This window comes from Mixophyes fleayi, chromosome 1 (genome assembly GCF_038048845.1).
Source record: "Mixophyes fleayi isolate aMixFle1 chromosome 1, aMixFle1.hap1, whole genome shotgun sequence".
Classification (NCBI taxonomy): Eukaryota; Metazoa; Chordata; class Amphibia; order Anura; family Limnodynastidae; genus Mixophyes; species Mixophyes fleayi.
In genome coordinates this window covers 18986311-19010988 of record NC_134402.1, presented here as the reverse complement: position 1 = coordinate 19010988, position 24678 = coordinate 18986311, and the positions used below count along the sequence as shown (strand labels likewise).

The 24678-nt window shown below is 47.3% G+C and overlaps 1 protein-coding gene across 1 annotated transcript in view; it reads right to left on the bottom strand.

Moving 5' to 3' along the window:
- The window catches only part of RNF24 (ring finger protein 24), an 87158-nt gene extending 82270 nt beyond the window's left edge, over window positions 1–4888 (bottom strand). The window contains exon 1 of the mRNA XM_075191675.1: window positions 4682–4888. The gene's annotated coding sequence lies outside the window, so the exon portion shown is untranslated. The remainder of the gene's footprint in view (window positions 1–4681) is intronic.
- Between the last annotated feature and the right edge of the window lie 19790 nt (window positions 4889–24678).

Sequence of the window (24678 nt, the reverse complement as noted above, 5' to 3'; positions counted from 1 at the left end):
AACGAGGCACCCTCCACGACTACGCCGAGAAACGAGGCACCCTCCACGACTTCGCCGAGAAACGAGGCACCCTCTATGACTTCACTGAGACGCGAGGCACCCTCTATGACTTCACTGAGACGCGAGGCACCCTCTATGACTTCACTGAGACGCGAGGCACCCTCTATGACTTCACTGAGACGCGAGGCACCCTCTACGACTTCGCCGAGAAACGAGGCACCCTCCATGACTTCACTGAGACACGAGGCACCCTCCATGACTTCACTGAGACACGAGGCACCCTCTATGACTTCACTGAGACGCGAGGCACCCTCCATGACTTCACTGAGATGCGAGGCACCCTCTATGACTTCACTGAGACGCGAGGCACCCTCTATGACTTCACTGAGACACGAGGCAGCCTCTATGACTTCACTGAGACGCGAGGCACCCTCTATGACTTCACTGAGACGCGAGGCACCCTCTATGACTTCACTGAGACGCGAGGCACCCTCCATGACTTCACTGAGACGCGAGGCACCCTCTATGACTTCACTGAGATGCGAGGCACCCTCCATGACTTCACTGAGATGCGAGGCACCCTCTATGACTTCGCCGAGAAAACGAGGCACCCTCCATGACTTCACTGAGACACGAGGCAGCCTCTATGACTTCACTGAGACGCGAGGCACCCTCTATGACTTCACTGAGACGCGAGGCACCCTCTATGACTTCACTGAGACGCGAGGTACCCTCTATGACTTCACTGAGACACGAGGCACCCTCTATGACTTCACTGAGACGCGAGGCACCCTCTACGACTTCGCCGAGAAACGAGGCACCCTCTATGACTTCACAGAGAAACATGGCAGCCTCTATGATTGTATGTAGGCGATGAGCACACTGTAAATACCTCTACACCAGTAATGCTTATTAATATCATGGGGTTTTATATTCGTAGTGTTCCTCTCACACCATTTCTTGTGCTACTGTTTAGAAAGGAGATTTTTCATCATAGACTAATGAAGCAATAATCACTGGCTGGTATCAGGTGACGCCTATACAGAGACATTTTCACTTTCACTTAGCTATGTAGTTACTTATGGAACACAACTGAATGATACATAACCTTACAAATGTTTACGACCTGTGGCCTACTAGCCGTTGTGGAACTACAAGTTTCAGCAGCCTCTCAGAGCTCCCGGTTACCCAACAACTAGAGAGAGTTACAAGCGGTCTGTTCTTGGTTTGTGATATTAGTGTTTTAAATGGGACAGCGACTATTTGCAGGTAAACAAGTAGGTGCTATGTCTGTAATACTTGTTATACATTCTATGCAGTAATCTAGGTCCAACACTGCACACGATCGTGCAGAACGGTGTATTTCAGCAGGTAATGCAGAGATACAGATTGTATAACACACAGACTGTCTGACCAATGAGGAAACAGGCTGCATCACATCTGATAACTCACTGTCTCTCACAATCCTTATTGCAGCAGAAATTCCCTGGTAAGTAAATGTCATTTCCGGACACTGGCAAGACGTATAAACCGCTGGCTATTCTTTTCTGCATGAATTCAATAAACTAACAACCAATATTTATTCTAATATGTTTCTCTGGGGAAAAAAAATGACAGAAAATATGTATTTTAATGTGTCTCCCTGCAAATTATTTTTCATTGTGAGATAACCACGGAATTCTTTTGAGGCAAACCCACTGTGACGGAGCGATCGCTCCTGAAAGCGTAACCAACGATGATGTCATGGCGGTGCGGATTGGCGCCGTTCAGGAGAGATCGGTCCTTCACTTCCTCCTTAGCTGTGGTTCGGTGTATCTCATGTATTAAATGGTGCCGTTCGTATGTTAAAGTTGCGCGTGTAATACAGTGTAAACATATTCCACAATCAGAGAATGATCATCATCATCATTTATTTATATAGCGCCAATATATTCCGTAGCGCTTTACAATTGGGGACAAACACAGTAAACTAATAAACAAACTGGGTAAAACAGACAAAGAGGTGAGAAGGTCCTGCTCACAAGCTTACACTATTCCAGCGGCGCACAACCTGGGCGCTACCCAACGGGTATTGCAGAATTACAGATCCCTTCTTGTCACTTATGCAATATATTCCAGGTGGTAAAGGTACACCGTCACTTGGGGTCCCAGGACAATGGCACCCTGACCCCGGGGGCCCCAAGACAATGTCACCCTGACCCCGGGGGCCCCAAGACAATGGCACCCTGACCATGAGGGCCCCAAGACAATGGCACACTGACCCCGAGGGCCCCAGGACAGTGGCACACTGACCATGGGGGCCCCAGGACAGTGGCACACTGACCACGGGGGGCCCCAGGATAGTGGCACACTGACCCCGGGGGGCCCCAGGACAGTGGCACATTGACCCCAGGGGGCCCCAGGACAGTGGCACATTGACCCCAGGGGGCCCCAGGACAATGGCACACTGACCCGGGGGCCCCAGGACAATGGTACCCTGAACCCGGGGGCCCCCAAGACAATGGCACCCTGACCCCAGGGGCCCCAGGACAATGGCACCCTCACCCCGGGGACCCCCGGACAATGGCCCACTGACCCCGGGGGCCCCAGAAAAATGGCACCCTCATCCCGGGGGCCCCAGGACAATGGCACACTGACCCCAGGGGCCCCAGGACAATGGCACACTGACCCCAGGGGGCCCCGGGACAATGGCACACTGACTCCAGGGGGCCCCAGGACAATGGCACACTGACCCCTGGGGGCCCCAGATACTGCTGAGCAATGGGACTTCCGCTGCACATTAACACCAGTCAGCGATACATGGCGCCTGTAGATTTTGCAATAACTGAGTATATCACACTGTTATCCTGCACCATGAGGACCAGGCTGCTGACATATCCCGTATCGCGCAGAAATATAAGTCATTTAAATTCAAAACCAAGTAATGCAAATCCCGAAAGGATAGTTTACAATACAGTCAGCAGGAACTGGTAACATAACATTGTCCTGTCCCAGCTACCAAATTATACACCAATAACATACATCAGTTAGTAATTATCTCATACTTAGACACCAACCATAGCCCCCAAACCCCGGATGTATCTCATCCCAAACTTCCATAACTACTTTCAGCTGACAAGAGAACCTCGGTCCCTCCCCAGTGTCTCACACCAGTGGGTGCAGTACATGGCTTCTCTGCTCTCCTGGATAGATACATTTACAGTGCACAAAATAAGATTTCTGTATGAAGGTTGTAGTATTCACTGCAATATATATCAGATCAGTCACCACAGAGCAAACCACTGCTGAGCAGGGGGAGCCAGGATCCCAGCACACACCCTGCACTAACACCACATTGTATGCACAGGACACTGACATCTGACTCAAACACAGACTTCATCTTTTTTTTTTTCCTTCTAAGTATAGTCTGCCAATCGGTGTCATTAGCAGTGAGCACACCCCCTGAAGTTGTATGAATTGTACAAGTCCGCATTCACCTTCAGCAGCTCCACATGAGAGCAACGACAAACATCAACAGCAAAGGGACTGATCCATCCCTGAGGAATGCATGAAGGGGGGATAGTACAGAGCAATGCATGTATGGGGGGATATTATAGAGCAATGCATGCAAGGGGGGATATAACAGAAGAGTGCATGCAAGGGGAATATTATAGAGCAATGTATGCAAGGGGGGATATTACAGAGCAGTGCATGTATGGGGGATATTATAGAGCAATGCATGCAAGGGGGGATATAACAGAGGAGTGCATGCAAGGGGAATATTATAGTACAATGTATGCAAGGGGGGATATTACAGAGTAGTGCATGTATGGGGGGATATTATAGAGCAGTAGTGCATGTATGGGGGGGTAGTACTGAGCAATGCATGTATGGGGGAATATTATAGAGCAATGTATGCAAGGGGGGCTATTACAGAGCAGTGCATGCATTGGGGGGATATTACAGAGCAATGCATGGAAGGGGGATATAACAACAATGCATTCAAAGGGGGAATATAAGAGCAAGGCATGCAAAGGAGGAGATATAAACCAAGGGGCCATAACAGTGAAATACATAAAAAAGAATATATTATACAGCTTGACATACAAAGAAGACGCTACAAAGCGACAGAAGAGACTGCGAAATTACAAAGCCATCCAGAGGGCAGGATACTGCCAGCAGTACATATAATGAATGAGAGTACAGTATAACAGCATTATAGGGGCTGTCAGTAGAACATGATGCAGGACCGCATTGCAATGGGCTACAGAAAGCAATACATAGTATAGTATAGTATAGTATAGTATAGTATAGTATAGTATGTCTGTATATTATAATGAACAAATGCAATAGAAAATCAGAGGTTAGGTACAATGTATATTGTACAGCCATCGTTACTAGATGACATCATAGGGCAGTGATGATAATGGAAGGTAGCACAAAGTCACAGTACAATATTGGATTAGTTAGTACAAGTTAGTAGCACACACACCATCCGCAGTGGTCTGCTGGCTGGAAGCTACCTGGTTAGTACTATAGACCTTGGTATAGAGGTACCAGCCATGACACAACCCTATGTACTGCACATATAGCAGCAGAGGCTACATGTCTCCCACATGGTCCTGCAGTGACAGTATGTGCAGGAACAGGGTGTGCAGTGACAGTGTGTGCAGGAACAGAGCAGGTAGCTATACTGACTCACCCGTCACCAGGTCCACAGGCTGATCCCGATTTCTGTACTGTAAATCCTTAGGAGCAGTGCTGGACAGACTCACTGATACAGACACATGGGCTCATGCAGCTCCCGATCTTTACTGCCTGGACATGATCATTTGCCTGTATTTTTTTTTTATTTTTTTTTTTGCACGTAGCATAATAGAGAGGAGATCTCCCTCCCCTACACGCTGGGTGTCTGTATACAGGGGAGGGACAGGGGCTGGGCCATGGGAAGGGGCTGGGATAGAAAGAGCCAGAGTAATGCTAGATAGACGGGGAGGGGTGACTGCTAGAGGTCTAGGGGACATGAATGGAAGAGATGGGGATAGATTTGGAGGGAAAGACACGTAAGAGAGATGTGGAATGATGATCGGAGTCAGGGAAGGAGAAAATACCTCCAAGGGGGTTATTACAGAGCAATGCATGCCAGGGGGTTATTACAGAGTAATGCATGCCAGGGGGTCATTATAGAGCAATGCATGCCAGGGGGTCATTATAGAGCAATGCATGCCAGAGGGTTATTACAGAGCAATGGTTGCCAGTGGGCCATTACAAAGCAATGCATGCCAGGGGGTTATTACAGAGCAGTGTATGCCAGGAGGGTTATTACAGAGCAGTGCATGCCAGAGGGTTATTACAGAGCAGTGCATGCCAGGAGGGTTATTACAGAGCAATGCATGCCAGGGGGTTATTACAGAGTAATGCATGCCAGGGGGTCATTATAGAGCAATGCATGCCAGAGGGTTATTACAGAGCAATGCATGCCAGGGGGTTATTACAGAGCAATGGTTGCCAGTGGGCCATTACAAAGCAATGCATGCCAGTGGGCCATTACAAAGCAATGCATGCCAGGGGGTTATTACAGAGCAGTGCATGCCAGGAGGGTTATTACAGAGCAGTGCATGCCAGGGGATTATTACAGAGTATACATACACAGGACACTGGCTAACTAAGTATCAGGTGATAGTAAATTAAGGTTACGTTATATAAATGTGGCCGCTTAGTGTTAGTTCTGCAGGCAGGTGACATAACTTGTCGCCTGTGCAGATATCTGAGCCAGGCTCCACTTCTCAAGTCTCCCGCTGGCCACAAATGTCACATTAATACGCATTTATTTATGCATTGACATTTCCACTGTAGACTGCTTAGTAGTTGTATGTGTGTGTGTGTTTGTATGTGTGTGTGTGTGTGTGGTAGCAAAGATGCATTCGTGCTGTTCAGAAAAGTAGGACATGTGGTTTCCCCCACAGTAACCTACCTGGTCAGAGCCTATCTTATCTAGCTTTGAAGCCCACCCAAGTGCTCCTAGATAACTGCTTCATTTACTACAGAATCCTAACACCTGGACAAACATTAATAAGATTGTAGTGAGAGGTCCCTGGCTACACCACTATCTGCCTGTCCTCTCCTTGTCTCTTGTCTGTTCTACACGTCTGCCTGTCCTCTCCTTGTCTCTTCTACATGTCTGCCTGCCCTCTCCTTGTCTTACATGTCTGCCTGTCCGCTCCTTGTCTCTTACATGTCTGCCTGTCCTCTCCTTGTCTCTTGCATATCTGCCTGTCCTCTCCTTGTCTCTTACATGTCTGCCTGTCCTCTCCTTGTCTCTTGCATATCTGCCTGTCCTCTCCTTGTCTCTTCTACACGTCTGCCTGTCCTCTCCTTGTCTCTTACATGTCTGCCTGTCCTCTCCTTGTCTCTCTTACATGTCTGCCTGTCCTCTCCTTGTCTCTCTTACATGTCTGCTTGTCTTTTCCTTGTCTCTCTTACATGTCTGCCTGTCCTCTCCTTGTCTCTCTTACATGTCTGCCTGTCCTCTCCTTGTCTCTCTTACATGTCTGCCTGTCCTCTCCTTGTCTCTCTTACATGTCTGCCTGTCCTCTCCTTATCTCTTGTCTCTTCTACATGTCTGCCTGTCCTCTCCTTGTCTCTTACATGTCTGCCTGTCCTCTCCTTGTCTCTTACATGTCTGCCTATCCTCTCCTTGTCTCTTCTACATGTCTGCCTGTCCTCTCCTTGTCTCTTACATGTCTGCCTGTCCTTTCCTTGTCTCTTCTACATGTCTGCCTGTCCTCTTCTTGTCTCTTACATGTCTGCCTGTCCTCTCCTTATCTCTTGTCTCTTCTACATGTCTGCCTGTCCTCTCCTTGTCTCTTTTACATGTCTGCCTGTCCTTTCCGTGTTTCTTGTCTCTTACATGTCTGCCTGTCCTCTCCTTGTCTCTTCTACATGTCTGCCTGTCCTCTCCTTGTCTCTTACATGTCTGCCTGTCCTTTCCTTGTCTCTTCTACATGTCTGCCTGTCCTCTTCTTGTCTCTTACATGTCTGCCTGTCCTCTCCTTATCTCTTGTCTCTTCTACATGTCTGCCTGTCCTCTCCTTGTCTCTTTTACATGTCTGCCTGTCCTTTCCGTGTTTCTTGTCTCTTACATGTCTGCCTGTCCTCTCCTTGTCTCTTCTACACGTCTGCCTGTCCTCTCCTTGTCTCTTACATGTCTGCCTGTCCTCTCCTTGTCTCTCTTACATGTCTGCCTGTCCTCTCCTTGTCTCTCTTACATGTCTGCCTGTCCTCTCCTTGTCTCTCTTACATGTCTGCCTGTCCTCTCCTTGTCTCTCTTACATGTCTGCCTGTCCTCTCCTTGTCTCTCTTACATGTCTGCCTGTCCTCTCCTTGTCTCTCTTACATGTCTGCCTGTCCTCTCCTTATCTCTTGTCTCTTCTACATGTCTGCCTGTCCTCTCCTTGTCTCTTACATGTCTGCCTGCCCTCTTCTTGTCTCTTCTACATGTCTGCCTGTCCTCTCCTTGTCTCTTACATGTCTGCCTGTCCTCTCCTTGTCTCTTACATGTCTGCCTGTCCTCTCCTTGTCTCTTACATGTCTGCCTGTCCTTTCCTTGTCTCTTCTACATGTCTGCCTGTCCTCTTCTTCTCTCTTACATGTCTGCCTGTCCTCTCCTTGTCTCTCTTACATGTCTGCCTGTCCTTTCCGTGTTTCTTTTCTCTTACATGTCTGCCTGTCCTCTCCTTGTCTCTTCTACATGTCTGCCTGTCCTCTCCTTGTCTCTCTTACATGTCTGCCAGTCCTCTCCGTGTCTCTTGTCTCTTACATGTCTGCCTGTCCTCTCCTTGTCTCTTACATGTCTGCCTGTCTTCTCCTTGTCTCTTCTACATGTCTGCCTGTCCTCTCCTTGTCTCTTACATGTCTGCCTGTCCTCTCCTTGTCTCTTCTACATGTCTGCCTGTCCTCTCCTTGTCTCTTCTACATGTCTGCCTGTCCTCTCCTTGTCTCTTACATGTCTGCCTATCCTCTCCTTGTCTCTTCTACATGTCTGCCTGTCCTCTCCTTGTCTCTTCTACATGTCTGCCTGTCCTCTCCTTGTCTCTCTACATGTCTGCCTGTCCTCTCCTTGTCTCTTGTCTCTTCTACATGTCTGCCTGTCCTCCCCTTGTCTCTTCTACATGTCTGCCTGTCCTCTCCTTGTCTCTTCTACATGTCTGCCTGTCCTCTCCTTGTCTCTTCTACATGTCTGCCTGTCCTCTCCTTGTCTCTCTTACATGTCTGCCAGTCCTCTCCGTGTCTCTTGTCTCTTACATGTCTTCCTGTCCTCTCCTTGCCTCTTACATGTCTGCATGTCCTCTCCTTGTCTCTTCTACATGTCTGCCTGTCCTCTCCTTGTCTCTTGTCTCTTCTACATGTCTGCCTGTCCTCTCCTTGTCTCTTACATGTCTGCCTGTCCTCTCCTTGTCTCTTCTACATGTCTGCCTGTCCTCTCCTTGTCTCTTACATGTCTGCCTATCCTCTCCTTGTCTCTTCTACATGTCTGCCTGTCCTCTCCTTGTCTCTTCTACATGTCTGCCTGTCCTCTCCTTGTCTCTTGTCTCTTCTACATGTCTGCCTGTCCTCTCCTTGTCTCTTACATGTCTGCATGTCCTCTCCTTGTCTCTCTTACATGTCTGCCTGTCCTCTCCTTGTCACTCTTACATGTCTGCCTGTCCTCTCCTTGTCTCTTGTCTCTTCTACATGTCTGCCTGTCCTCTCCTTGTCTCTTACATGTCTGCATGTCCTCTCCTTGTCTCTCTTACATGTCTGCCTGTCCTCTCCTTGTCACTCTTACATGTCTGCCTGTCCTCTCCTTGTCTCTCTTACATGTCTGTCTGTCCTCTCCTTGTCTCTTCTACATGTCTGCCTGTCCTCTCCTTGTCTCTCTTACATGTCTGCCTGTCCTCTCCTTGTCTCTCTTACATGTCTGTCTGTCCTCTCCTTGTCTCTTCTACATGTCTGCCTGTCCTCTCCTTGTCTCTTCTACATGTCTGCCTGTCCTCTCCTTGTCTCTTGTCTCTTCTACATGTCTGCCTGTCCTCTCCTTGTCTCTTACATGTCTGCATGTCCTCTCCTTGTCTCTCTTACATGTCTGCCTATCCTCTCCTTGTCTCTTGTCTCTTCTACATGTCTGCCTGTCCTCTCCTTGTCTCTTACATGTCTGCATGTCCTCTCCTTGTCTCTCTTACATGTCTGCCTGTCCTCTCCTTGTCACTCTTACATGTCTGCCTGTCCTCTCCTTGTCTCTCTTACATGTCTGTCTGTCCTCTCCTTGTCTCTCTTACATGTCTGCCTGTCCTCTCCTTGTCTCTCTTACATGTCTGCCTGTCCTCTCCTTGTCTCTCTTACATGTCTGTCTGTCCTCTCCTTGTCTCTTGTCTCTTCTACACGTCTGTCTGTCCTCTCCTTGTCTCTTACATGTCTGCCTGTCCTCTCCTTGTCTCTCTTACATGTCTGCCTGTCCTCTCCTTGTCTCTGTTACATGTCTGCCTGTCCTCTCCTTGTCTCTCTTACATGTCTGCCTGTCCGCTCCTTGTCTCTTCTACATGTCTGCCTGTCGTCTTCTTGTCTATTCTAAATGTCTGCCTGTCCTTTCCTTGTTTCTGTATGCCCATCATGACTGTCCTCTCATTGTCTCTCTATGTCCATCATGACTGTCCTCTCCTTGTCTCTGTATGCCCATCATGACTGTCCTCTCCTTGTCTCTGTATGCCCATCATGACTGTCCTCTCCTTGTCTCTCTATGTCCATCATGACTGTCCTACCCTTGTCTCTGTATGTCCATCATGACTGTCCTACCCTTGTCTTTGTATGTCCATCATGGCTGTCCTCTCCTTGTCTCTGTATGTCCATCATGGCTGTCCTCTCCTTGTCTCTGTATGCCCATCATGACTGTCCTCTCCTTGTCTCTGTATGCCCATCATGACTGTCCTCTCCTTGTCTCTGTATGTCCATCATGACTGTCCTACCCTTTGTCTCTGTATGTCCATCATGACTGTCCTCTCCTTGTCTCTCTATGTCCATCATGACTGGCCTACCCTTGTCTCTGTATGCCTATCATGACTGTCCTCTCCTTGTCTCTGTATGTCCATCATGGCTGTCCTCTCCTTGTCTCTGTATGCCCATCATGACTGTCCTCTCCTTGTCTCTCTATGTCCATCATGGCTGTCCTCTCCTTGTCTCTCTATGTCCATCATGACTGGCCTACCCTTGTCTCTGTATGCCTATCATGACTGTCCTACCCTTGTCTCTGTATGTCCATCATGGCTGTCCTCTACTTGTCTCTGTATGCCCATCATGACTGTCCTACCCTTTGTCTCTGTATGTCCATCATGACTCTCCTTCCTTTGTCTCTGTATGTCCATCATGGCTGTCCTCTCCTTGTCTCTGTATGTCCATCATGGCTGTCCTCTACTTGTCTCTGTATGTCCATCATGGCTGTCCTTCCCTTGTCTCTGTATGTGTAACAATCCAGTCCAGGTTTGTTACTTTTCCTGTCTGCTCTGTTCTCCTGTGGATCACATGACTCACTTCAGGGCGTGCCATTCAAACCTGCTCTATTTAAACTCAGCACTGACACCTGCTCACTGTTAGTGCAACTTGTTTGCTCGCCTGTCTCTATGGACTCCTGTGCATTCATGAACTCTCCTGTTGGATTTCCTGTGGGTGAACCTGCTTTATCAACCAAGTGCTGGTAGCACCATCTTTGGGACTCTGTTTGCAAGTATCTCTATGCATCAGTTTACAAGACTTTGTTTATTATGCCAAGTGTGCAGATGCTCATCATTGTGAGATTCTGAGCTGCCATCTCACCATCTCTACTGTGTACAGAACTTTGCTGCATTGTTTCCATGAGTTGATATGTACTTATGCTCATATTCATTGAAGTACTTATTAAGCAGACCCACCGTCTTGTGTTCTTATTTTCTAAACATTGTATGGTCCTGAATCAGCTAGTCACGTGCACAGGCCATCGTGGGAACCGCCCACTAGGCTTATATTATTCCAGTCCATAACAGTTTGCACTGACCTAAAAAGGAAATGAACACCATGGGAGATCCCTCTCTCAAGGACCTATTGCAATATGTAGTAGGGAGAGTGGAAAAGCAAGAGTCCAATCAGGATCGCTTCATGCAGTTCTTACAAGGTTTATCCTCTCGTCTGGATTCTTTTCAGAACACTCTGGTATCCTCCCATAAACCTGAGACCTCTGCTGAGTCTTCTTCGGATTCTGCAAACACAACTACCTTACACCCACAAATTCCTAATCCTCCAATGTATGATGGGAACCCCAAGTCATGTAGAGGATTCGTGACTCAATGTGCAATTCAATTTGAATTACTACCCAGGAACTTCCCTACGGATAGAGCTAAAATTGCCTACATTCTGTCCCTTCTTTCTGGTCAAGCCCTGGCCTGGGCCTCACCCCTATGGGAGAAGAATGACCCCTTGCTACAAAATTATACAGAATTTCTGACAACTTTCAAACAAATTTTTGATGAACCTGGTCGGCTTTCCAGTGCAGCTTCAGGAATTCTTCGTCTACGCCAAGGTTCTTATTCTGTCGGGCAATATGCCATCATATTTAGGACCATGGCCTCCGAGTTGCGCTGGAATGAGGAAGCGCTGGTGGCCACGTTCTGGCAAGGCCTATCTGATAAAATAAAAGAAGTGTTGGCTTCCTGTGACCTCCCATCTTCCTTGGATGATCTGATCTCGCTATGTGTCAGAATAGATCTTCGATTCAAGGAGAGGGTTCAAGAAAAGAAACAGATCCGGTGTCCTAATCATCGACCTGTTTTCTGGAACCCAGGGGCCTCTTTGCCCCCAGAAGAACCTATGCAAGTGGGTAGGTCCCGCCTCTCTCCAAGTGAGAGGGAGAGAAGATTTAAAAATGATCTATGCCTCTATTGTGGAGGGAAGGCCCATCGCATCAGTACTTGTCCTACGCGTCTGGAAAAACGCTCAGGCCAAACAGAGCAAGGTGGAACACCGTTAGGTCTGTTTGATTTTTCCCTCAACAGTTCTCCTCACAAAGAGAACCTCTTGTTTTCTGTTTTTTGGGAATCTATTCCGCTTGATGCCTTTCTGGATTCTGGTGCAGCTGGTAACTTTATTGCTGCCACTGTGGTTGAGAAATACAATATTTGTCTCTGTATGCCCATCATGGCTGTCCTCTACTTGTCTCTGTATGCCCATCATGACTGTCCTCTACTTGTCTCTGTATGTCCACACATGACTGTCCTCTCCTTGTCTCTGTATGTCCATCATGGCTATCCTCTCCTTGTCTCTGTATGTCCATCATGGCTGTCCTCTCCTTGTCTCTGTATGTCCATCATGGCTGTCCTCTCCTTGTCTCTGTATGTCCATCATGACTGTCCTCTCCTTGTCTCTGTATGTCCACACATGACTGTCCTCTCCTTGTCTCTGTATGTCCATCATGGCTGTCCTCTTCTTTTCTCTGTATGGCCATCATGGCTGTCTGCTCCTTGTCTCTGTATGGCCATCATGGCTGTCTTCTACTTGTCTCTGTATGTTCATCATGGCTGTTCTCTCCTTGTCTCTGTATGTCCATCATGGCTGTCCTCTACTTGTCTCTGTATGGCCATCATGGCTGTCCTTCCCTTGTCTCTGTATGTCCATCATGGCTGTCCATCCCTTGTCTCTGTATGTCCATCATGGCTGTCCTCTCCTTCTCTCTGTATGTCCATCATGGCTGTCCTCTACTTGTCTCTGTATGGCCATTATGGCTGTCCTTTCCTTGTCTCTGTATGGCCATCATGGCTGTCCTCTCCTTGTCTCTGTATGTCCATCATGGCTGTCCTCTCCTTGTCTCTGTATGTCCATCATGGCTGTCCTTCCCTTGTCTCTGTATGTCCATCATGGCTGTCCTCTCCTTGTCTCTGTATGCCCATCATGGCTGTCCTCTCCTTGTCTCTGTAAGCCCATCATGGCTGTCCTCTCCTTGTCTCTGTACGCCCATCATGGCTGTCCTCTCCTTGTCTCTGTACGCCCATCATGGCTGTCCTCTCCTTGTCTCTGTACGCCCATCATGGCTGTCCTCTCCTTGTCTCTGTACGCCCATCATGGCTGTCCTCTCCTTGTCTCTGTATGTCCATCATGGCTGTCCTTTCCATGTCTTGTGTGCACCCCCTGATTCACGTCCCCTTATCCTTCTTCTCTTCCCGCAATGCATGCCCTGAGCGCGGATTCCATCTATTTTGCAGCTGGACCGCAGGGCGTTAGGGCCACTAGTGCGTTCTACACTTGCTGCATTTGTTGCTACGTCACAACTAACAAAAAAGAATGTAGAAAGGAGGACACGCTCAGATGCTACTTAATATGTCCAGTGGTCATGATTTTGATTATTGTATTTTATAATAATTCACGGATCGAGTGAGATGATCTGTACATACTGTTAGGAACCCCTCCAGCCGGCACAACACAACCCGGAGTCTACTCTGCCAATCAGGTGTTCACTGGAGCCCCTGATGGTGGGGACAGACTGGGCTGCAGACTGACAGAGGGTCGTGAAGTGTGTACCGGCTGGGGGGAACCCAGGCAAGTGGAGTGAGGTCCACGCAGAGGTCAAGAGCCGGTAGCAGGTAGCAAGTCCAGTTAACAAGCCGGGGTCAAGGGTCACAGGCAAACAAGAGATACGGTAACAGGCCAAAGGTCAGGGTCACGGGATACACAAGCGAAGTCCAAAGCCAAGGGTCATACACGAGAGGTCAGCAGAATACAATAGACAGGAACAGGAACAAGCAGGTCAGCAGACTGAGGAACAAGCTATAACCAAGCAATGAGGTAGCAGACCTCATTGCCTTAAATAGTAAGCCCAGCCAATCAGAGCCTAGCTCTGGCAATATTCAGCCCCCTTGCACCTAATAATTAATTAGCCCGCAGGCAAGTAACACACTAAGCGCATGCGCCCGGCTACTCACCACCGGGACGCAGCGCTGAAGCGTCCATCCGTTGCCCCGGCAACGGCCGGGTTATGGGCGGAAGTGACGTCCCGGTCGCCATAGCGACGGCCGGGACGTGGGTAAGTGAGTCGCGGCAGCTGGGCACCGCCGCGGAGGGGTCGAGGGACCCCGACATCCAGGTTTTCTTGGGAATCTCCTGAAAAACTCCTTCAATTGCTTGGGGGCATGGAGTTGTCTCCGCGGAACCCAAGACCGCTCTTCTAACCCGCGGTTCCTCCACTGCACCAGGAAGTGCACCTGCCCTTGCACTTTTTTGGAGTCCAGGATCCTTTGGACCACATATCTTAGTGGTTTATTCGAATTTCTTCCAGGCACACTTAAAGATTGGCTAGGATACAGTACCGGCTTCAACAATGAACAATGAAATGTGTTGGGGATCCTTAACAAAATCGGAATTTTTAACCTGAATGCTACGGAATTAACCTTCTTGATAATGGCGAATAAGCCGGATTAACTTAAGGCCCAACTTTTTGCAAGGCTGTCTGAGCTTGATATTTTTTGTAGAGAGCCATACTTTCTGGCCCACCTTGAGAGAGCAGATGGTACGGTGGCGGTCAGAATTTTTTTTTGCAGCAAATGAAGCTCGTCTCAAAGATGAGTGTACTTTCGTCCAGATAAGTCTGAGGTCTCTGGCAGTGGAGCAGATCTCCTGGATACCAGCAGATTTGAGTGAGTATAAGGAGTTGGATCTGGGTGAAAGCCATAATTGCAAAAAAACGGAGAGACATTGGTGGATGAATGACATGAGTTATTACAAGCAAATTCCGCCCAGGGTAACAAGGAGGACCAGTTATCATGGAATTCTGATGTGTAGCATCTTAAAAATTGCTCTAAGGCCTGGTTAACCCTTTCGGTTTGCCCATTTGACTGAGGGTGGTATGCGGATGACAAGCTGATTTTAATTCCGAGTAGGGTACAGAAGGATTTCCAGAATTGTGCAATGAATTGTGATCCACGATCAGAAATGATATCAGAAGGAAGTCCATGGAGGCAGAAAATATGTTGTATGAAGAGAATGGCTAGATCTCGAGCAGTAGAAAGCTGGGTTAGTGGAATGAAATGTGCCATTTTGCTGAAGCGGTCTACCACGACCCAAATGGTATTGTGTCCCGCAGAAGGTGGTAAATCAACGATAAAATCCATGGACAAATGTGTCCAAGGTTTTGCAGGAGCGGCCAACGGAACCAACTGACCTACCGGGCGAGTCCTGGGAACTTTGTTCCTGGCACAAACTTCACAAGACAAGACGTGACTCTTGACGTCGGCAGACCGTGATGGCCACCATACAGTACGGGAAAGGATTTCCAATGTTTTGAAGACTCCAGGATGTCCAGCAGACTGAGTATTGTGTGCTTCGGTAAGGACTGCCTTTCTTAGATGAACAGGAACAAACAGGCATCCTACCGGAGTATTATCAGGAGCCAACCTCTGGAACCTTTGTAAGGTACAGCTCAAATCTTGAGTTAATCCGGCGTGGATCATAGACACAGGAACAATAGGTTCTGGGTTAGTGACCGGAGCATGATGTGCCAGGAAACTTCTGGACAGGGCGTCCGCTTGAATATTTTTAGAACCAGGACGATAGGTGATAATAAAGTTAAACCGAGTGAAGAACAGCGACCAACGAGCCTGTCGGGGGTTCAGACGTTTGGCTGACTGTATATATTGCAGATTCTTGTGATCCGTTATAACGGAGATCTGGTGTGCAGCGCCTTCCAACCAGTGTCGCCATTCCTCAAAGGCCTACTTGATTGCCAACAGCTCTCGGTTTCCCACATCATAGTTGGTTTCCGCTGAGGAAAACTGACGGGAAAAAAAGGCACATGGATGTAAGCGGTGGGTCTGGGGATCTTTTTGTGACAAGATGGCCCCAGCACCGACGTCAGAGGCATCTACCTCAAGAATAAACGGTACCTTAGGGTCCGGGTGTCTGAGGACCTGAGTGGACACAAAAGCTTTCTTCAGGGTTTCGAATGCAGTTATTGCCTGTTGTGACCAAACAGTTGGATCACCTCCTTTGCGGGTCAAAGTGACAATAGGAGCCACGATATCAGCAAAACCGCCAATAAATCTCCTGTAATAATTGGCGAATCCCAGGAATCTCTGGACCGCCTTGAGGTTATTCGGTTGTACCCAATCCAGGATTGCTTGGACCTTGGTTGGGTCCATGGAGAAACCTTCTGAGGAGATTATATAGCCCAGGAAGGATACATTCTGGACCTCGAACTCGCATTTCTCGAGTTTAGCGTAGAGGTGATGTTCCCGCAATTTCTGTAGGACTTGTCTGACATGACCCTGGTGCACAGACAACGATTTTGAATATATGAGGATGTCATCTAAGTAGACAACAACAAAGTGTCCCAGGAACTCACGTAACACCTCAGTAATCAAATCCTGGAATACGGCAGGAGCATTACTAAGGCCAAACAGCATGACCAGATATTCATAGTGGCCCGAGAGTGTGTTGAATGCCGTCTTCCACTCATCACCTGCTCTAATATGTATGAGATTATAGGCACCACGAAGATCAATTTTTGTGAAGATAGTTGCCCCTCTTAATTGATCAAAAAGTACGGAGATGAGAGGAAGGGGATAGGTGTTCTTAACCGTAATAAGGTTCAGCCCTCGATAATCGATACAGGGTCTGAGTCCACCGTCCTTCTTGGACACAAAGAAGCACCCTGCTCCTACTGGGGACTTGGATGGCCTGATGAAGCCTTTCTCCAAGTTTTCTTCAATATACTCTTGCATGGATTTGGTCTCTGGACCGGAGAGAGAGTACAGGCGTCCCTTGGGTAATTTAGAGCCTGGAATAAGCTCAATAGCACAGTCGAAATCCCGGTGCGGTGGTAGAGTGTCAGCAGCCTTTTTGGAGAAAACACCCCAGTAGTCATGATACTGTGAAGGGAGCTGCTCCGGAATAGACTGAATCACACGCAGAGGTAGTGTCAAGCAAGACTGTGTACAACGAGGGCTCTACTGGACAATTTCTCCTTTTACCCAATCCATGACGGGGTTATGGCGGGATAGCCAGGGGTGGCCCAGAATTAAAGGAACCGACGGACATTCAATAAGACGGAAGACTATGGATTCCGAATGGAGAGCGCCAATGTTCAACTGTAGTGGTGGGGTCTCCCAAGTAATCTTGCCACCTGGCAACAGACTACCGTCTAAACCACATACCGTAATGGCAGATTGGAGTTTAATCCGCGGAAGCCCAGCAGAGCGGGCAAACTCGATGTCAAGGAAGTTGCCAGCGGCTCCACTGTCAATGAAGGCCGATAGTTTCACAGAACGAGCACTGAACGTGAGCTGTGCAGGAATCAATTTACAGCATTTTTCGGGGAAACAATCTGCAGACCTAGGTAAACTCTCCCCTCGTTCCCTAGGCATGCTCTTTTCCCGGCTTATTTGGGTAGGAACAGGAAAAGTGGCCTTTTGTGCCACAATAGAGACATAGGCCTTGTGATTGTCTCCTGACTCTTTCTTCAGGGGAGAGACGATACGCTCCTAATTGCATAGGTTTCTCACCATCCGTGGAAACAGGAATGCAGGCAGATGGAGTTGAAGATGCCTCCTTTTCGGTTTTCCGCTCTTTAAATCTCCTGACGATTTTAATGGAGAGGTGCATCAGATCCTCCAGAGAGGTAGGAGATGGGTATTGCACCAAAGAGTCTTTAATCTGTTCCGACAGACCGAGACGGAACTGACTACGTAAGGCGGGGTCATTCCATCCACTATCAGGTGACCATCTACGGAATTCAGTGCAATATTCCTCTGCCGGCCTTGTTTCAAAGCCCGTAGATGAGCTTCTGCGGAGGCCATTCGATCCGGGTCATCATATAGTAGACCTAATGCCTCAAAGAAAGCGTCTACAGACTGCATGGCAGGACTGGTCTGTGGCAAAGAAAAAGCCCAAGACTGGGGGTCACCTTGTAGGAGGGAAATGATAATCCCGACTCTTTGTTGCTCTGAACCAGAGGAGCGGGGTTTCCACCGGAAATGGAGCTTGCAACTCTCCCTGAAATTTTGAAACAGGGATCTATCTCCAGAGAACCGATCCGGTAAATTCATCTTAGGTTCACAGGTGGAACTCGGAGTGGATTGTGAAGTTTTCGCGGCTTCTTGAACGGACAACCGCTCAGCCAATCCCTGGATCATCTGGTACAAGGACTCAACATGGCCTGCTAAGGCTTGTGCCGGAGACGGTGTGGATCCGCTTTCATCCATCACAACCTCGTCTCAGTGTGGGCCGGTTATAATGTTAGGAACCCCTCCAGCCGGCACAACACAACCCGGAGTCTACTCTGCCAATCAGGTGTTCACTGGAGCCCCTGATGGTGGGGACAGACTGGGCTGCAGACTGACAGAGGGTCGTGAAGTGTGTACCGGCTGGGGGGAACCCAGGCAAGCGGAGTGAGGTCCACGCAGAGGTCAAGGGCCGGCAGCACGTAGCAAGTCCAGTTAACAAGCCGGGGTCAAGGGACACAGGCAAACAAGAGATACGGTAACAGGCCAAAGGTCAGGGTCACGGGATACACAAGCGAAGTCCAAAGCCAAGGGTCATACACGAGAGGTCAGCAGAATACAATAGACAGGAACAAGCAGGTCAGCAGACTGAGGAACAGAAGCTATAACCGGCAACGAGGTAGCAGACCTCATTGCCTTAAATAGTAAGCCCAGCCAATCAGAGCCTAGCTCTGGCAATATCCAGCCCCCTTGCACCTAATAATTAATTAGCCCGCAGGCAAGTAATACACTAAGCGCCGGGACGCAGCGCTGAAGCGTCCATCCGTTGCCCCGGCTTATGGGCGGAAGTGACGTCCCGGTCGCCTTAGCGACGGCCGGGATGTGGGTAAGTGAGTCGCGGCGGTGCCCGTAACACATACAGACAGATATCCTGGAAGTGCAACACCATCCATTGCATTTGATTTACTATTCAACTTAAGATAAGGAACCAATGAATGGCATTGTATTTATATAAAATATATTAGAATTTCTGAAACAATGATGTCTAAGAATATGGAATATTTAAATGTATTTGAAGCTCTTTAATATTTTGTTATTACTAATCCTTGAATACCTGGCATGATGGATTGATGTGTGCTAAATACAGAATAGAACAAACATTATTCGGTGAATGAGACTCATTTTCTTGTTGGTAGTTATATTTTATTAAAGGGTTGTATCACTCCTGTAGAAGAAAAGACAATCTGCATTGTTCCGTGACTTCCTGCGCTCGATAGACAAATCCACAAGCTTCAAGTGCTCTTTGGAGAACAGAGAGGCGGAAGGATTTGAAGAGTCCAAAGTGTTTTTATAGAATGTCACTTTTTCTGTGTTTGAAGCTTTTTATTGTATTGCTCAAAAAAGTATAAAGCTAGACCACAATGACCGCCATCTCTGAGCTAATGCCAAAGACGGAATGGAAATGCCCATGTTCCCTTTTCCAAAGAAGGCCCTTCAAAATGTGTGTTGCCCACCACTTTATCTCACTTCAATAATCTCACTCTGCAAAACGAAATCTCACTTTAACATGGCTCGCCAATAGTAGGCACTCCGTACTCTGCTAGGAATCTCGTCACTCGCCAACAAGCGCTGACATCCTCCCACAACCCCAAAAACATACTGGTAGGTTAATTGGCTGCTAACAAATTGACTAGTCTGTGTATGTTAGTGAATTTAGACTGTAAGCCCCAATGGAGCAGGGACTAATATGAGTGAGTTCTCTGTGCAGTGCTGCGGAATTAGTGGCGCTATATAAATAAATGGTGATGATGATGATCAAAAAGTCAATCTGGTCTCTGTTCCTTGTATTGAAATCTTGCTTATTTTACCAGACAGTATGTTTTGAGCAAACATCTCTTGAGCATAAGGTTACATCATATAGCAATTATACCTTTGCAAACATGTATAACTTTTACAATAAGCGATGTTTGGGGGCCCAGACAGGTTTGCCCTACAGAACGTTGCACTTGTAGATAGAAAACTCAGCTATAGGAATCACAGGGGCTGCTCTGTCAGAGGAATGGAGATGTCATTACAGTGATTGCACAATACGGACAGATTCCGAGCATTCCTCTCTCATGACCACAGCACTGCAAGTAGAAATAAACGGGCTCAGATGTATGTAACACCTTGTGGAACCTCAGAAGTAACCTGTATATGGGATTAATAGGATGAGGTCACTGTTATAACTCCATTTCAGGTTTACCTGTGGCCTGTGCACAACGAATGTTGATGACAATGTAGCCTATCAAATTCTTAATTTGTTAATGATGGCACTACCCTGCGCCTGTCAAGGAATATTAGTAGAAGGAATAATGCACCCAGTACTGTAATTTATATGGATATTAGAAGTCACCTATGATTTTCTATAGGCAACCTATTGCTTACATTTTTCTAAGGTTCCCCCCTTGTAGTCGGTCCTGTAATACAAAATCGGCAAATTCATTTTTTGTTAATCACCTTTAACTGGTGGAGGAGGGAGAGGTAAATGGAAGGGCCAATCACAAGCAGCAATCACTTAATTGTGACTTGTGATTGGTCCAACTGCTCACACCCATCCTCCGGGGCTGTTGGAGGAACACGGCAGCCATGGGGGATGATCCCCCCCAGGAAACTGGCTAGAGGGAGGGGACACGGGTTAAAAAAAACAGGCTGTAGAGCAGCTTTTAAATTCAATCAATTAGATTTAATCCACCAGGTTGGATAAACAGCATAACTTCAAGTTGTCCTTAAGTTTCTTAGACAGTCCCAACTCTCCCAGAATGTCCGGGAGTCTCCCGGATTGTGGGTAGGTCTCCCGGGAGAGTATGGCAGGCTCCCGCATCTGCCCACTTCCTAGTGAAGTGGGCAGAATTAGATCCAAAATGGCGCAAATCTCAGGTGACCGCTGCATTTGGCCCCGCCCCCAGCTGTAAAATGATGCGTCATTACATCACAGGGTGGAGTCAAAATGATGTGATTTGCATAGCCCCGCCCATGAAATGTCCACTTCCCCAGGCAGCTCCAGGATGCCAACTTAAGCCAGTCAGCAACTATGCTGTATGTAAAAATATAAACAAAATAAAAACAATAGCATACCTTCTGACCGTCCTGATTTAGGCAGGACAGTCCCGATTTGAGGGCTCTGTGCCGCCATGTCAATCAGGATAACTATGCATGGCTCTGCTCTGCCTACTGACGAGGGTGTAGCTTGATGTCCGCAGCTCGTTCGTTCCCATCTTGTGGGAGAATTGCAGAGAGGTCTCCCTGTAATCTGGGAATCTCCCGGACTTTTTATGAGAAAAGATTGTGATTTTCCATTTATCTCAGAGACTTATAAAATCTCCAACAACTGTGAAGGCTGGGGCAAACATGGGATTTCTAGAGGGGGGGGTTTCCAAAATGGTTAGTTTCTGAAAACAAACAGTAGACACTTTGTGTGATTACATTATCTTGCTGTAAATGACAAGTACATTCACAAAGTTGCTTATTCACATAGGGACTGATGCTCTGAATGCATTGGGTCTAAAACAGATAGCAAATGCGATAAATACACAATTATTTGTATATTTTGACTCACACTTATCTCAGCATAGTCTTAAATGCAACTGAACGATTGAAGCATTTTCTTTCTGTGGCACTACTCCTCCCAGCAAGCCCTGACAGCCATAACCTGCCTGGGTATGCTGGTTGCTTGCCTTGGCTTCCAGGGCCTGCTGTGACTTTTAGTGCCACATGGAAAAATACCATTACGTAAAAACACTGACACATGACAAAATGTTTGAATAAAACAAAATATTTAAAATAAACGGTCTTCAACACCCTCTTTATAAAAATGTATCACACACCTAAATCCATAGTCTTCTGTCTTCCAGCTTTGTAATCTAATAGGGAAAAAACTAAAAACACATAGACGTAATTAACATGCTCCTCTGTATGACTGATAAGCCAGGAGGCTCGTCAGGAACTAACTAATATAGAGCGGCTGTGCAGTGGCGCACGCAGGGGGGGGTTTCTGAGTCTCTAGAAACCCCCCCCCTGCCTTAACTAAGTGGCCACTGTCCTAAACAGCAGCCGCGGCGCTGTCAAAGAAGCGTCCGCGGCGGTGCTGTATACAATACGCGGCGGTGCTGTATACAATAGACAGCGCCACGGCTGCTGTATAGAACAGCGCTGGCGAAACGGAGCATGATAAACTGTATTTGATCAGTTGGAATGTCAGTTTCTGTTGTGAGGATGTGCTGGACATGCTCGCAACCTATCTTGTGATCAATGATGGTATATAGTGAACAAACGTCACATGTCATGAGTAAATATCCAGTTTGCCAATCTATATTCTGTAAAATACATATAAATCCTGTCCAGGAAGACCAGTTGAACTTTACTATCCCTGAGGAAGCCCACTGGCCAATGCCCCGGGCGAAACGCGTTGGTACCTGTCCCTCATTCGATCATCATCTAATACATCAGTGCTTTGTTGGCACTATCTAGCATGCTAGGACTTTCTACTGCTTCTTACAGACATCTATTACAGAGACCAGCCCGCAACGTGTACACGCTTATACACAGCGGGACCACCTCCTTTCCTGTCCAGCCTCAACTTTCAACGAGGAGAGGAGTTTTTTCCGGGAACTAGGAGGACTCCAATCGGATCTATTTACTGGCATCCTGCCGGGTGCCTGATTACCATCGGAGGTAAGCGTTTAGTTCGCACCCAATAATTAACATCACCATTACAGACTGCGGGACCGCCATCGAGTGCCTGTCTGCACTACAGACACCTAGACGTTCCCTCACCATGTGAGTAACTGTTTCAGATCCTTTCATCATGCCTGCATTGTCTTTATCAGCACTATTTCTTTGATTCACAACACCGGACATTATAACCTTTTTGTTGTCGATACCAATCGCATCATTACAAATCCAGCATTCAGTACGCTATCATCATACAACAGTACTAAGGATTATTGCGGGACCACCGCTATTTATTTATAGACTATCTATACTCCCGCATCTCGTGATTTATAATGCGGTTTTAGATCGATCTGCACGACAACACTCATATGCCTAGAGTGTGTTTTGTCAAATCAACACCGTTGGACATTCTCTCCATATTATTGCGCATCACGTTGACACATCTATTGTTGCACCGCATACTCCAACGGCTCCATAGTGAGCTATAGACTCATGTGCAATCATTTGGAGTCTGATTCAATATTTGTTTTTATTTGTTGGTACTGCAATTACATGTATGTATTTTTATTGTATCCACAACATTAGCCTATGTTGTTTTGTTCCGGACGGAACACACTGTTTATAAAGTCTTATCATCATTAGACTGTTTCATACCTCTTCACAAGCCCCCAGAACCTGTCTATTTCTATATTCATCTATCTTTGGTCGGGAGTTTAGGGGTCTCCCATTCAATCTCAGGTTCCTATTTGGCTGCTCAACATATTTGGAGGAAGCGCAACCTATTACTTTTTCTTATTATATTATTATTTAATATCACCAATTATTGCTACTATTATATATATATATCTTAGGAACTTGGGGATGTTGACTACGAATGTGGTTGGGCGGATTGGTGGAGTGGCGGGAGGGTGTCCAGTTGCTGTCCTGATCTTTCTCTGCACAGTGTTGAGAGGTATGACGGAGTGCCTCATGCCTCGCTGACATCATTATTAGAGGCTACCACTGTGTGCATGTAACAGGTTTACCTTAATGTAAGTTATATCCAGGGGCGGGCTGGGCAGGGGGGCATATGCCCCAACGGGCCAGACAGAAATAATCTATTTTGGGCCAGTGGACTGAGCGGTGGTTGGGTCTTCCTCAGGGACCACAAATCTTTCATATTGGCTGCGGATCCTCCTGATTCTTCTGCCTTCCCCCCTACCTGTGAGAGCCTAGCTGTGACATGGGACGTGTACCACATGACAGGTGCCGTCCCATGTAAGAAGTGCTGAAGACATAGCGCTCGGAGGCAATAAGGTAAGTTTTGGGGGAATGTTAATATTGTGTGTGTGTGCTGATATAGTGTGTGTGCCAGTGTGTTAATATAGCGTGTGTAAGAGTGGGGGCCAGTGTGTTAATATAGCGTGTGTGAGAGTGGGGGCCAGTGTGTTAATATAGCGTGTGAGAGAGTGGGGGCCAGTGTGTTAATATAGCGTGTGTGTGGGGGCCAGTGTTTTAATATAGTGTAGGAGGTGGCCATTTAAGTGCTGGTGGGGGCTAATTATTTGTGGGGCTATTTAAGTTAGTAGTGGGGTCTATTAATTTAAGTTTAGGTGACAGGACCCTTAATTTAATGATGTGGTGGTTTGGTGATATTAATTGAATATGGGGCTGATTTGGGGGAGAAGGGCTATTTATTAAATGTGAATATGAATTATTTAATGCCGGGCATGGTTGTGTAAAATGGTTATATTTCTCAAACGTAAATGCAATTGAATTTATTGCTGGGGCTGTTTGGAGGGAGGGAAATAGGTTTATATATTAAATGTGAATATTATTATTTTAATGTTGGGGCTTTAGGGAGGCCTAATTATAAAACAGGTGCTATTGATTTAACACTGGGGTTGGTTGGAGTTTTCTAAATTTTATGTACCCATTTTTTTCCACATATGGCCTCCAATATTCCAGGATCCACACAACCAGCAAATGAGGTAAAGTAACCAGCAGCCACAAGTGGTGA